Raw genomic sequence first — 12,285 nt, forward strand, 5'->3', positions numbered from 1 at the left:
TTGGCAATGTTTATGACCGTTACTGTTTGATCGCAATAGTTCATAGGTCTGTACTGAAAACATGTGGATCATAGACAAGGTTGCCGTTGCATAATGTGTGAGGATTCACCAATCCCAAATGCAAGAGAAAAGGACTGGAGAAGACATTGTGAGTTGCGTCACTGATCTAATAGCCTATGATTATTGAAACAGCTGACCCTCTCCGTGGATTTGAAATAACCATTTTTGGCTTATGACCTAGTTACTTAAGAAGTAGTTGCTCTTTCAAACAAATTAATTACATTTTTAAAATCCATTTTGAGTGGCGAGGCTCTTCTATTAATTTTATTGGTGCGACGCACCTGACTTCATAAGTTGAGAGGGCAGAAAGTGCCTTGTCCACCAAAGTCGGCACCTATGGTAGAAGTAAAGTGTAAAGAAAGTTGTGCCTTTCAATATTGTCCACACTAACCTACACTCAATTCTTACAGAATTTGAGCAACAGAATGTATACCTACGTGTAAACAGAACAACAGTGCCAGACCAGCATCCCCTAAACTTGGATAGTCTCAAACTTTCAACCCAAATTGATAGCAGCTATCAAGGCACTGTGAACCAGCCAGATTTTCAAGAAGGATATTTCGTACCAAATAGTCCAGAAGAAAAGATATTGCAGTCTGTATCGTTGGACAGAATTGTTGAAGAACTCATTAAGGTGTGAAATTCAGTAGTTATTATTAGAACTGAAGGGTTGATAGCAAAAACCGGACAAGTACAATATTTCAAATTTTGAGCATAGTAGAGTTTTCACTTCATATCAAGCGGCATCTATTGACATAACAAGTTTCTACAAAACCAGATTTGTGCCACTGAAATGAGTGTTTGAAAACGTAGAGTTTCTGTAAAAAGCGGATTAGTGCAATGTTTTTCTAGCAAAAGACTGACATGTCACAACCTTATCGGGTTCTTGTTAGAAAATATCATGAAGATGGCATTAGTGTTGTCTTCTTTAGTTTCATTAGCTGTTATTATCGATGTTACTGGTTAAATATTTCGTTTTACAAATGAATGCTCATCAAATGAATAAGAACCAAATATGCAATGGACAAAGAAGAGGAAGAGGAAAGAAAAAGAAAGAAGACAAAATAAGAAATGCCACAGTTAAAAGTGAAGAACATATAATTCATGTTGGGAAATTGATTCCAAAACATGTGAAAACAGCTATAATAATATTATTTTTTACTGATCATAGTTTATTGTGTTGTTATTAGAATAATTATTTGTTGGTACTTAATATACCTGGTAAGAAGAATTCAAAGACTGAAGGACACAAATTTAGAAAGAGAAAAATATAAACATAACAATATTGTTTTTCTTGTTCTGGAAATCAGTACAATATTACGTTTTTAATTTAATAAAACACTTATAAAGTATTTTTTTGTATATTGATTCAGTTAACAATATGAATGAAACATAATGTCATATACTTTTTCTCAATTAATGTGTGTACACATAAAATTTTCTGAAAAAAGTGGATATGTCCAAATGTTTTTTTTTTTTTTGTTTCAAGAAACCATACAAAAGAGAACAGTGAAACATTTTACCAAAGTCGATAGATATATAAGATACCTGTATAAAATATGTTAGATTATTATATTGTACGAGAAACGTAAGGGACAATTTTTTTTTTTTTTTTTTCGTTTTCTGAAAAATTAATACGTTGGACTTGTCCGGTTTTTGCTATCAACCTTTCAATTGTCAATTAAAGTAGTCCTGTTGAACGAGATGGTGCACTAGGACGACATGGCGTCCTGGACAAGCTTTCTTGATGCCCTCGGTTAAATAATGTACGTAAGTCTATTGTAATATTTTTATTTTATATATTCATCAAAATCAGAAGAACATTTGAAATCACACCTTTATTCTTTTATGAAAACTTATGCTAAAACAATGTAATTCCGAGCAATCGTTGGAATCCAAATTTCAAAGTTAATTTTCACTATTCAACGTAATCTACTAATGATTTAAACTGCATAATTGTTTTACAAAACTCAGTTTACTATATACACATTTTAAAAATAAACGTTACATTAATTATTATAATCGAATATCAAGTTAACTTATCTAACCAATAGTTTTTGGCAGTCGGAAATATAAGCACCTGAATAGCTATTGTCATTCTTTTATCAAATTCTTCGGGCCGATTAGTTAGATGCATTATTAATTATTACTGTTCTTATAGAAGTCTACTTTCGTGTGAATTTATTCTAAAATGGGTAAACAATAAAAAACGGTATTGTAATTATTAATTGGAGGGCAGAAATTGTTTCATTGGAAACACTGGAGCCCCTCCAATCTTCATAACAGCAATGCCTCTGCAGAGCTATATTCCTCTAGGTCATAAAAATTTTGTTACTGATTTTCCAATAAACTCCAAAAAAAATAAAATAAATAATCAAGCAGCACAGTTGAAATCAAAGTTATCGTTACAACAAAAAGCATTTAAAAAATTCGGTCGGTACTCGAACAGTGTATCTGTTGCACCATACAAAACATGTTTTCTGTTAATTTTGAGGAAGTCTTTCAGTGACGGGAATAAAACTAAAAAAAAAAAGCTATGTACTTCCGAACCTCTGTTTAATGATTATAATAAATAAATTCACACATAAGAAGTCTTCTTTCATCATAGTCTGCGGCTAGGGGAATTTATAATAAGTCTAGCGATATCCAATATCAGGTGAGTTACAGTATTAAGAATAATATAGTCAATAAATTAGTTTATAACAGAAATGTGTTAGAAACCTAATAATGTACATATTTGTATAATTTTAATAACACTAAAGTCACTAAACACTTCATACCTGCATCAAGTTGGTATGTGGCTCGAAGATAGTTAAAAAAACTTTCAGAACTGAGTTTGTCAGGCATGATTCATTCATTGATTATTCTTTCACTGCAAACCCAGTTTTCTCCAGTGTTTCACATTTTCTGCCTTCCTCTTTGTTTCCTCATATGATCCATATATCTTAATGTCGTCTATCATCTGATATCTTCTTGTGTCCCGAACTCTTCTCCCGTTCACCATTTCTTCCAGTGCATCCTTTAGTAGGCAATTTCTTTTCAGCCAGTGACCCAACCAATTCCTTTTCCTCTCACTGATCAGTTTCAGCAACATTCTTTCTTCACCCACACTTTCCAACACAGCTTCATTTCTTATTCTGTCTGTCCACTTCACACGTTCCATTCTTCTCCATATCCACATTTCTTGTCGAGTTGGTATAGCGCTGGCCTTCTATGCCCAAGGTTGCGGGTTCTATCCCGGGCCAGGTCGATGGCATTTAAGTGTGCTTAAATGTTACAGGCTCGTGTCAGTAGATTTACTGGCATGTAAAAGAACTCCTGCGGGACAAAATTCCGGCACATCCGGCGACGCTGATATAACCTCTGCAGATGCGAGCGTCGTTAAATAAAACATAACATTTAACATCCACATTTCAAATGCTTCTATTCGCTTCTCTTCACTTTGTCGTAATAATAATAATAATAATAATAATAATAATAATAATAATAATGATTTATTTAACCTGGCAGAGTTAAGGCCATACGGCCTTCTGTAACACTCAACCAGGAATAAAAACTGCGTTACAAAAACACTACAAATTTACAAAGTACACTACAATTTTACACACAAAACTGAATAAGATAATAATAATAATAATAATAAAATGTAAACAACAAGTAAGAAGAAATCAGACATAATATATAACATACAGAAAGAAAGAAAAAAGCAAAATAAAATGTGAACAGCAGATCAAAATAAATGAGACATACAAAGTATAAAAAATAAGACAATTATTGATAATAATAATAATAATAATAATAATAATAATAATAATAACAATAAAAATAAGAATAGTAATAATAATGATAATAATTATAATAATAGTAATAATACTAACATTAGTAATAAAATAGTGCAGTACAAAGCATACAATGAATACAATATTTTTAAGTACACACAGTAAGGAAAATTATGATTATATATAGCTCAACTTATCACATTAGAGATATACAATTATCGGAAAATATGAAAACAAAAATATAAAATAAGTTAAATATCACTAGAACATTTTGAAAAATGTGAATACGTGGAAACATGCAATACAACACTTGTCATAATAGTAAGTTAGTTTGGCAACTCGTCATAAGATAATTTTCTAACTTGGATTTGAAAGATTTCAATGTTCGGCAGCCCTTGACTTCAGGCGGCAGAGAGTTCCAGTGACGAGAGGTAGCAACAGTGAAAGATGAGGAATACAGAGATTATGTGTGAAGTGGAATTTCTAGTGTGTTATCGCATTGTGATCGAGCATTAATATTATGATAGCGAGAGAGAGTATGAAAACGAGCGAATAAATAATAGGGGGATGAAGTGTGCATAATTCGATATAAGAGAGAAAGTGAGTGCAGATTTTTCCTCTCACATAACCTAAGCCATGATAACTTCTCGAAAGAAGGTGAGATATGATCATAGTATCGAACATTACAAATGAAGCGGACGCACGCGTTATGAACACGCTGTAGTTTCTGAGCGGAATCAATCCTGAGATCACTGAACAAAACGTCGCAATAATCGAAGTGAGGTAGAATGAGTGTCTGTACCAGCGTCTGTTTTAATTTAGATGGATAATGATATAATCTTTTTAGTGAATGGAGAATAGAGAATGCCTTCTTACATGTATATTTAATATGCGTATCCCAATTGAGGTTAGATTCGAAATGCACTCCGAGATTTTTTACGGTAGAGCTAAACGGGATGATTGTTTTATTCAGTTTCACAGGTGGAATATTCAGGTCGTTGACTTCAGGAATTAATCTACGGTTCGCGAACAGAATAGCCTGTGATTTACATGCGTTTAGGTTAAGCTCAAATTGTTGAGACCAGGAAGAGATGGAATCAAGGTCTTCATTAGGAATATTAATGCTATCATTTAGTGCATCAGGACGGGCTGAAATATACAATTGAACGTCGTCTGCATATATTTGATATCTGCAGTGCTTAAATGATTTAGAAATTCCATTTATATAAATAGAGAAGAGCAAGGGGCCTAATAATGATTCCTGAGGAACTCCTGTGTCTACAGTACGCCAGGATGAGAAACGATTATTAGATATGACACGCTGCTGGCGGCCAGTAAGGTAGGAGTACATCCAGGTGATAGCACTATCAGAAAGGTGTAGCGTTTGTAGTTTAGTCAATAGTAGATCGAAGTCAACAGAATCAAAAGCTTTCCTATAGTCCAATAAAACTAGTACAGTAGCTTGTCGTTTATCCATGCCTGCGCGTATGGCCTCAGTAACATTCAACAAAGCAGTAGAAGTGCTATGGCCATTTCTGAATCCTGATTGTAAAGGGTCTAAAAGATTAAATTCTATTAGGTAGTCTGACAACTGCTTATGAATGATGCGTTCCAGGGCTTTAGATAAAACGGGAAGAATGTCCATGTTTCTGTCCCATACAATGCTACACTCCATATAAAGCACTTCACTAGCCTCTTCCTTAGTTCTTTTTCCAGAGGTCCGCAGAAAATGCTCCTTTTTCTACAGTATTAAAAGCTTCCTTGGCCATTGCTATCCTACTTTTGACTTCCTGACAGCAGCTCATGTTACTGCTTACAGTACACCCCAAGTATTTGAAACTGTCCACTCGCTCTACTGCCTCATTTAGAATTCGCATGTTTATCTACTGTATTTTCTCCCTATGATCATGCTCTTCGTCTCATTTGTATTTAACTTCATCCCATACTGTTCACAGCTGTCATTTAGCTCCAGAAGCATATCCTTTAGTATCATTTCCTCTTCTGCTAACAACGCTATATCAACAGCAAATCTTATGCACTTTATTCTTCTTCGTCCTATTATCATTCCTGCCATGTTCTGAAAACAGTTCTTTACTAAATTCTCCAAGTAGATGTTGAACAGGATAGGTGATAAAGGACATCCTTGACGTACTCCTCTCCGAATTTCACTTCCTTCTGACATTTCTTCTCTTATCCTGACTTTCACTCGTTGTTTCATATAAAGATTACTGAACAGTCTTCTCTCTTTCCAATCCACGTCAAGTTTCTTGGGATTTTCCGGTCTCTGATCGGGTCAAAAACCGTGATAAAACTGATATTTAATTGAATTTAATTGAATTGCGGTGGATTTCAGTGAAGTCCAGAGGACCTAATAATTAGTCAAATCCACTCTCCTCACCACCACGCTGGAACCCCCGGGATTTTTTAAAAATGCGAAAGAGAGAGTGGTGTGCGGAATGCAACGGAAAGCTACCGCATTTATCTTTCCCAAGGAAAACTGCAAACATGGCATGATGAGTCTTTCCACTGTAAAAAGGCATGATTGTAGGCCTACTCATTTTATAATAATTATATTATCACATTATTCAGGACAGACATAAGTACATACATAAATACATAGCCTACGTTGGCTACGTCATACGTACGAACGTACATACACACATATACACATGTAGTACGTACGTACTAATTCATTTCATTTTGATAATTAATATGCATTTACTTTAATTTAATTCGATTCAATTTATTGTAACTTAATTTAGTTAATTAATTAACTTTCTTTTATTTAATTTGTTTTAACTTAATCTAATCGAATTGAATTCATTTTTTCTATTAATTTATTGTAATTTATTTTGACGTACATACGTACACATGCACATACACATATACATACATGCATGCATGCATGCAGAGAATGATTTCCAGACTATATTTTATACCTGCTAATCCAAAATACAGGACAGCAAGAGCGCTAATGGGTTCATTGCCAGATGCCAGGCATTAAATAACAACAACATATTTTATACCCTCAATTACGCAAAACTAATCAATGTCTTGATATCAAAAGTAAATTACAAAATGTAATGATCATTTCAGTCATAAAACTTCAGTTGAAGTTCCACATCATGTTCTGGCAAAGATTGTTATGAAGCAGCAATAAATATTCACACTAAGTAGGACTCATCATAATCACTATCATCATCAAGGTGGACTCTTGGCCTGTTCTCATAATCATGTAGTCGACTGGGAAGAGGGAAACTCTCCATTTACCTATCAGGAATTGAATTCGTGCCCGCTAGGTTTATAACTTGAATCCCTACATCATTTGAGCCACAGTGGACTGTTCTCTTTATCGTAACTATTGTATTTTATATACTGCATAAATAGATTGCAGAGATACCGCACTGCGGCAACCCGGCTGTCAGTCGAGGCACTCGCAGACCCTAGTTATGCAGGCAGCTTGTTATCGGTGAAACGCTGCGCAGTATTAGTAATTCGACACACCTCAAAGTATAAATGTAACGCATTATTAAATATAGGTTTCTGAGCAGTCACTCACCAAAATTAATAAATATGTTGCTGAATCTGTTTATGCTCTTTTTCTAAATAATTTATCTCACCGGTTTAAAAATGACGCATCAGTCGTTGCATTTCCCGTTAAGAAATGGAGATTATGTATTTCCGGATGCTATTTTTCAGTTCTTCCGAAGTGTGTGGATTATTTTTGTGCACTTTGACTTTTAGATTTTCCCAGAGGTAAAAATTAACGTCACGTTCAGAGATCGAAACGGCTACACTTTCCTATTTGATAATTTTATCCTCGAATATTGTGTCAACTTCACCTATAGAATAGGCGGCTGTTTGTTCTGTCGTACAATCCTGTTGGAAAGGAAGAGTTATTTTTCCTTTTGCCTTCACTTCCATTTGTGAGAAAATCAAAAGATAAAGTGTATAAAGCTAATCCACATACTTTAAAACAACTGTAAAATACCATCCGGGAAAACAACGTCTCCATTTTTAACGCGAAATGTAGCGAGTGATGCATTACTTCTTAAATATATGTGAACAAATGTTTACAACAAAAGGAGAGAATGTCAGCATCACGTTCTTAATTTAGGTAAGTAAATTATATTTTAACTTATATTTCGCTATGTTTTATATTAATAGTTTGTGATGTGCTGAATGACTGATAATGCGCGATGTTTCACCGATAGCAAGCTGTCTGCGTAACCAGAGTCTGCGAGGAGCTCGGCGGAGACAGATTTTCCCGTCTTGCGGTTTTACTGTAATCTATTAACCTATTAGATATTCGATAATCAGTATTTGACAATATCTTGACATTTGAGCGAGATTAAATAAAAATGATTGACATTTTACAATGTTTATAGAAATATCAGGAAGAATATGATGCATTCAGGAAGATGGCTGAAGATCAACTTTCCTCCTATGCGGCTGCTTCAGTGGAATGGCACAGGATTTGGAATATTAACATAGAGAAGGTACAGAAACTTTACACTGTTTAATTATTTGTGAGTATATGCATGTCACATGTAAATTCATTTAAGAAATTGTTTGTTCAAAAATAAAATTTTGAAAAATATTATTCACTGATTTATTTAATATTGCATACTTCTGCAATGACGTTTGTAAAAGATAGTGTGAGATATGTTGCAAAAAATATAGACACAGAGGTTCGCTACACTGTTTACGCATACTAGAGTACTGACTGGTGAACGGATAGTCAACTTGAAACCACCGTAACGCACCGTATCGGTCCCCAACATTACAACCCTAATAATAGATGCGCAACAAATGTAACAAGCACACTGGAATTTTTTACTACAACTCCGTTTGTTAACATTATGTGTTGCTATAGGCGCCGCCTTCGGGCATGATCGGTTGCTCAGGAATGCCCTGGAAAGAAAGTGGGCATACTCAGCACACCCGCTCATGTGATTTCTACTTCTTTATTGTATAATTATTATTATTACTATTAGTATTATTTTTATTATTATGATTATGATTATTATTATTACTATTATTATTATTGTTATTGTTGTTGTAACTTCAATTTACTTACGAGGAAAGAGTAATAGAACGGAGAAAAATTCTCTCCAGCGCCGGGATTTGAACCCGGGTTTCCAGCACAAATTTGGATACCACACGGTTGTACATGTTTGTCGTTCTGATTCACTGACATTGAGAGGTTCGCTACCACTTTGTATTCTTAGAGATATAGTCCAAGCTCACGCAACTTAACAGTTTCTGATGCTTTATATTATTATTGTTATTATTATTATTATTATTATTATTATTATTATTATTATTATTAAACCTTCACGACAAAGAAAAACCCCATTAAAATTAGGAGGTGGTGAGACGTAGGCCTAACTTCTCAAACATTTAGGAAAGGTTCCGCAATTTATATTATGAGCAGAGCTAGGAAGTTGGTACAGAAACTGTCAAGTTGTGTGAGCTTGGACTATATCTCTAAGAATACAAAGTGGTAGCGCATCTCTCAATGTCAGTGAATCAGAACGACAAACATGTACAACCATGGGGTATCCAAATTTGTGCTCCAATCATCCAAGGCCTTATAAAAATAAAAGAATAAACGAATAATATAAAAAACAATAATTTGTAATTATAAACTTCGTAACCGCCAATCTGAAATAATTTACCCGCACATATATACATATATATAGGGTGTTTCCGGGCTAGTGTTACAAACTTTCAGGGATCATGTATCAATTTGAGATAAGGAACCCTGTCCGAAAATGACTGAGTCGAAAGTTATAAGCAAAAATAGTTGTATGGAAATAAAATAATTTTATTCCTCTGTACACCTTATTTATGTGTATTTATCTGTACACCTTACACATACTGTATTCATCTGTCGTTGTTTACGTTGTCTACTTACAGTATTCCATTCAGTGTGTTATCTGAGGGGTGGGGACAGGAAACTACACTAAAGCAATGCAGATAGCGTAATGTGTAACGGACATGGTCGGTCCTAATATGCACGTTTGTAGTCAGCAGTGTATGTGTACAAGTTGCAGTGTCCAGTTGATCAGTCCTATTAAAATGGAGGAATACACGAGAGCGAAATATGCATATCTGATTTTCGAATACGGATGAGCCAATGGGAACAAGCTCACAGATTGTATTGTGGCAAGTACCCACGTAGGAGACATTCGGCCCATATCATCTTCCCACGACTGTTCCAAAGATTAAGGGAAGGAGGGTACGTGGTGCCAATTTACAATTCCATTTCCACACAACTATTTTTACTTATAACTTTCGACTCAGTCATTTCCGGACCAGGGTTCCTTATCTCAAATTGATACATGTGCCCTTCCCCATCATCCCTGAAATTTTGTAACACCAGCCCGGAAACATCCTTTATATATAACATACAAGGAATACCGTTACGATTCTAGCCTCATTATAACAAATAACAATGAACATTTTCATTTTACCAAAATAAATACTCTTTTTATGTTCATAAAAATTGAAAACAATATTTGTACTTTGAACATATTCGTTCGTCACAAGACATTTCTGAAGCAAATCTGAAAATATTGTACAGTATTTCTTACTATCAAGTGAACAACTACTGTACATTCTGAATCTAATAGTGTATCTCGTATGTGGCACATAATATTAAACCCATAATTTGTTTTCAAGAAAAATTTTCATTTCTGTTGTAGTGACAGGTAGGAAGTTCGCATCATAATTCCAATGTTGAACTTGGACTGTAACACAATCGAAGGCATAGTAGCACAGTAGCACGAGACGTTAACAGACCAGCAAAATAAACAAGTATTGACGGCTGGTAAATGAACTTGTCTTTCTAATAACAGATGAGTTTACTTTTTGGAATCATGCATAACATTAGCATTGCGTAAATAATACAATAATATCACAATAGCTCACTTTGTTCAAAATCTAAACTATTAATATATATTAACAATATTCTTAAGAATACCCACGACAGTACACAGCTCCACAGAATGATACTATGCGTAGTTTATGTGAACTGCGTATTGCGTGTAGCTAGCGGAAACAGAGCGAGGCGCGGATGACATCTATACTCCTCGATGTACTCAACCGAAATCTTCTGTTTTGGTACGAGCTTCCTACCAATGATTATGGATAGTGGATCAAACAACAACAAGCTTGAAAACTCGATTTCCATCCGAAACAATGTCACATCTTGTAAAAATGGAACAGATTTTACTGGGCCTGTGTTATTTCTATATATTTCTATATTTCTATGTATGGTGACGATTGTGAAGGTGTAAATTTAACATCGATGGAATAGTCAACGAGTTCATCAGAGTTCATCAGTAAAACAGCTGTCAGGAAAAAACATTTTTCAGGTTCTATCATCGTAGGTGAGTGTATAATAGTTTTAAGTATGTATTTCATATTTGACAACAAAATTATACTAGTAATCATCCGGGGCTCTATAGCCCTTTAAGGGCTCAGACCGATCAGCCGGCTGCTGCTTTCAAGTCCACATGCCGAAGCAGAGGTGGACGATCATCCAACCAGAATGTAGGTATCGTGTGGTTAGCACGATGATCCCGCAGCCGTTATAGCTGGCGTTTGTAACCTGATTTTGCTACCTACTGCAGCGTCCCAAATGCATCACAATGCTTGTGGGCACCGATCCCGTACAATGGCAGAAATTTCATGAGAAAATTTATTTCCCCATGAGGACTCGAACCAGCGTGCATTCCGTAACGCGAGTTCTAGGCAGGATGCCTTTTAGGCCACGACGCCACGGCGCGGGACACAAAATTATATTATGAGTTTATAAATATAGGTACGCAGTGTATAACATGGGCCTCGGATCTTTAGGCTCGTTCAGTGTAGGCTGAAACATATGTTCTTTAATGCACCCAGTTTTTGGCAATATGATCGCTCGAGAATTTCTCGTGTTGCATACATTTAGAGATTTTTACATAAAATTGTTGTAGGCCTAACCTATAGGGGAAATCGGGGGACTATGGGCACGTGGGGAATATGAGCAATATTACGTTTTCATGTCGAAACTCTTGCAACGAATTATGTTTATTCGCTAATAGCGGTTAGTATAAAGTGAGGCTATCGTAATCGTTGCTGTGGGAAACGCGCTGTGCAGTATTCTCACGTATTAGTGTTAAAACAGACATCTAAAACGTGAGTATTGACTTCCAAGTACACTAAAACTTCACAATACGTATTTTAGATATATTATATGCAATAGATTACACATGAACTTTAGAAAATAGTTTAAATCTAATACTATACATACAGAATACACATCTTGAACTGCCGTTCTATTGAGTCAGACGTTGTTTTGTGAATAGTTTACGGTAATGCCAACTGTTGAAAGTAAACCCTATATGTCGGGGTAATATGGGCGCTAATGTTACACTTCATAAAAATGACTCTTCAA

At 35.1% G+C, this 12,285-nt stretch overlaps 1 long non-coding RNA gene across 2 annotated transcripts in view; it reads left to right on the forward strand.

Moving 5' to 3' along the window:
• Window positions 1-8,231: 8,231 nt before the first annotated feature.
• Window positions 8,232-12,285, forward strand: part of LOC138698753 (uncharacterized) — a 109,306-nt gene continuing 105,252 nt past the window's right edge. Inside the window, exons 1-2 of one of the 2 annotated variants that reach the window (XR_011331935.1) lie at window positions 8,232-8,338; window positions 11,138-11,236. This is a non-coding gene — a long non-coding RNA (uncharacterized lncRNA). The remainder of the gene's footprint in view (window positions 8,339-11,137; window positions 11,237-12,285) is intronic. The other variant, XR_011331936.1, reaches the window with a different exon arrangement.

The sequence above is a fragment of the Periplaneta americana genome, chromosome 1, assembly GCF_040183065.1.
Source record: "Periplaneta americana isolate PAMFEO1 chromosome 1, P.americana_PAMFEO1_priV1, whole genome shotgun sequence".
Classification (NCBI taxonomy): domain Eukaryota; kingdom Metazoa; phylum Arthropoda; class Insecta; order Blattodea; family Blattidae; genus Periplaneta; species Periplaneta americana.